The 3,506-nt window shown below is 39.4% G+C and overlaps 1 protein-coding gene across 1 annotated transcript in view; it reads left to right on the forward strand.

Annotated features, from left to right (window-relative positions):
- Positions 1-1,821: 1,821 nt before the first annotated feature.
- palmdb (palmdelphin b) overlaps positions 1,822-3,506 on the forward strand; it is a gene marked incomplete in the record, with an annotated part of 46,005 nt that continues 44,320 nt past the window's right edge. Inside the window, 1 exon segment of the mRNA XM_035678568.1 lies at positions 1,822-1,987.

Genomic DNA, 3,506 nt, shown 5'->3' on the forward strand with positions numbered 1-3,506 from the left:
CAGCTGAACACACACACACACACAGACACACACACACCTATGCATACATATTCAGATAGACATTTCCCCCTGTGATGGAGACTAAACTGTATTTTTAAATTTATTGTCTTTAAATATGATGATCTAGCATCCTAAAAACACTGTTTTGCTACGCAAAAAAGAGACATGCACAGGCCATGAGAAGCTAACTTAGAGGTAGGGCTATGGAGCAATGTTTTTTACGAGCACGTCCCTGTTTTGCCTTTTTTGTGCACAGGCATGATTTAAAACCACCGGACAGTCTTCCGGCTATTCTCTTCAGAGAATTTGCAGCTCACTGGAAATAGACTTACTTATTTACAGATAAAATTGGCATCTATGGAAAGGTTCTTCTTGTACAACCACAAGCAGAGGAGAAGTTTATGGTGACATAGCCAGAGTAAAGTTTATTAAATGACCTTCTGGTGGATGGAATGATGAACATAAAACACCAGTGACTATATTGCATGGTAAAGGCTGATGATTATTCTATATTTTTCTTCTGGTCAAGAAATTTTATGTAAAACGATGATGAATGTATTCTTCTAACAAGAAATGTGTGTATCACAGCCTGACTTTTTCCTCTATGCCATCAAAAACACATCATGGAGCCACACTGTTGCACTGGGTGACATGTTCTGTTATTAACATGACTCAGTGGTACACTGTCCTGTTACATGAAATACCATGTATGTGTTACTGTAAGAGAGCTGGACATGGTACATTGAGTCAGCCTGGCTGCCAATTAGCTCCAGCTGACAACTGCAACAAGAGAATCTATAAGGGTCCAAAAAGCATTTTCCCCATATATTTAGTACACATTTGCAAAATGTGCAAAAGCCTTCCCTATTAACTTTGTAGTCCTTAGATTTACTACTCTAGAGTGTCCAAAATCTGAATGACATCATCTCATAGTGCCCTCAATAACTAACAGTGGAATGAAAAAGAAGTTTCCATTACTTTTTGCTTTCCACAATACAATATGTTGCATTTTGTAGATGGTAAATGGTAAATGGACCTTGTATAGCGCCTTTGTAGTCTTTCAACCACTCAAAGCGCATTTACACTACATGCCACATTCGCCCTTTCACACACATTCACTCAACCGAAACTAGAATCAACAACCTTCCGATTAGAGGATGACCCACTCTTCCTCTGAGCCACAGCCGCCCTGTAGTAGGCAGTGGTCTTTACGTGGGACTTGTGGACAATAAGAAGATAGAATAACACCAATCTTATCCTTTAAAGGACCAGGTTTACTCCCTCGCTTCACCCTCCCTTTCCAAGCACGAAGGAGAAACTATGGTGACCGTGTGTGTAGGCTTTAGTGGCATCTAGTGGTGAAGTTGTAGATTGCAACTAACTGAAAGCGCCCATCTCAACTGAGCATGTAGGAAGAACAACAGTGTCCACAAAATAACAAAAAATGCGGCACAATCTAGATCCAGTATTTGGGTTGTCCATTCTAAATAAATAAAACGATTCTTATTTTCAGGTGATTATACACTAATGAAAACAAACCTATGAACATTATTTCATTGCTGACAATAGATCCTCCTAAATGTTACATACCTAACCTTTAAGGTGGTAAGCAAGTTAACAAGTAAGTAATTATCTCTATATGAGAAATGGATGGAAAAAATAGGACAAATCAAATCTTTGTAGCTGTTTATAGTACTGCAGCATTAATGCAGCATATACCTGTATTGAGTGTGTGTACATTTGTGGAGCAATTGTTTGGCAGAGGTATTTCAGGCACATGGTTGGGCTCTGTGACAGACTCACAGATAAAGACAGAGAGAGAGGGAGAGAGGGAGGGAGTCTTCCCAGTCAGTCTGAATCTCTATCAGCCTACACAATCTCCCGGCAACCTTGGGCTCAGTAATGTTGGATACGCTGCGAGGGTAAGCTCTACCTTCCACACAAGCTCTGCTATCACCTGCTTGAGGACACACACAGCGCACACCCGGTGAGTAGACCTCTTTATCACTGTTACTGTTTGCATTTGCCACACTAATGTAGAGCATCTATTTGAAGCTGAGGGCTTTCAAGGGGTAGATACTCTTGTCAGATCACAGAGATTACCACTGCTGTGTTGTTAACTACTCTCTGTACACAGTTTCTAGCATAATTCAGTTACACAGAGGTAACTTGTTGTTGTTACAGGAGCTAAAATGAGACATAAGGGTCTTTTGATTCTATAATCTTTTAATTCCTTTAAGCTGTCGGCTGCTTGCAGCCTCCCAGCGGGGCGGTCTGGCTTTAACTAACAAGTACTTTTACTCAGAGATGGACACACACTCAAGTTGAGGAGCTTATAAAGTCACTATGACATCATATTTTTATACTCTTCAGAAATCACATTTAAAAAGAATAATTATAAGAATTATAACAATAAAAATAATATCTTTAGAGCTGACAATCTGAAAAATTGCATGTATTTGTATGTAATTCATTTATGTAAACAGACACATACGCAACTCCCACATACCTGCTGCTGTTCTGGGCTCCCTACAGAAAATCAGTCACCCTGAGCCCTTTCCCTCCCACTCATCCCAGTAAGATCAACATTTCAGCACATGTGGCAGAGCAGGGGAGGGAATACACTGATGAAGTAGAGAGCTTGTTTTCACACCTCTATCAGGACCTGAGATCACACTGCTGTTATCTTCATTCAGATTCAGATTCAGATTCAGAAATACTTTAATAATCCCAGAGGGAAATTATTTAGTAATTATTATTATTTATTATTTATTATTTACTTCATACAAAGTACATCCAATATAAACATGTTCAAGTGACTTATTCTTTAATAGATTAAGAAATTCATAAATTGCTTTAGAGATTTAGTGTCATAATCCAGGATTTTGTTCAGTACAGATCTTAAATCAGGATAGGGTTAGCCTAGTTTAGCATAAAGACTGTAGGCAAGGCAACACAGCTAGTCTGGCTCTGTCCGAAGTTGGCACCAAGAAATAGTTTCAGCACTGACCTTGCTCTAAAACCATACACTGTCATTTTTAAATTTGTGTTGTGTTACAGAAACAGATCCAACCTAAACTAAGCTAACATTTGTTCTGGTCTCTCTCTCTCTCTCTCTCTCTCTCTCTCTCCCTCCCTCTTTCCTGTCTATTTTCACCAGGCAGAAAGCCCCAAAACATGATCTAGTTTCACGAAAATCAGTGACGCAGTTGGTGGTGTGTGACCATTGCCCTAGTGTTACGCACTTGTTCCAACCTGGAAATAAAAGTTATAGTACAAGAACAGGCATTTGGGGTGGAGAGTGGGAATACCAGAGGCACCATTCACCCTTTCACAATGAAGCTGTTATTTATAGCTTATAAAGTTACATAATTGAGCTTTAAGACCAAACAGAGCTTTAGTGAATATTTAGGGATGAGCAAGAACACAATTATCTCCATTCATATTCGGAGTGGGCGGGGCTTAGATGGAAAGGGACTATACAGAAGTTGTTAATTTAAGCCTGA

Source organism: Morone saxatilis, unplaced genomic scaffold (genome assembly GCF_004916995.1).
Source record: "Morone saxatilis isolate NCDOM2014 unplaced genomic scaffold, NCSU_SB_2.0 Contig0, whole genome shotgun sequence".
Lineage (NCBI taxonomy): Eukaryota > Metazoa > Chordata > Actinopteri > Moronidae > Morone > Morone saxatilis.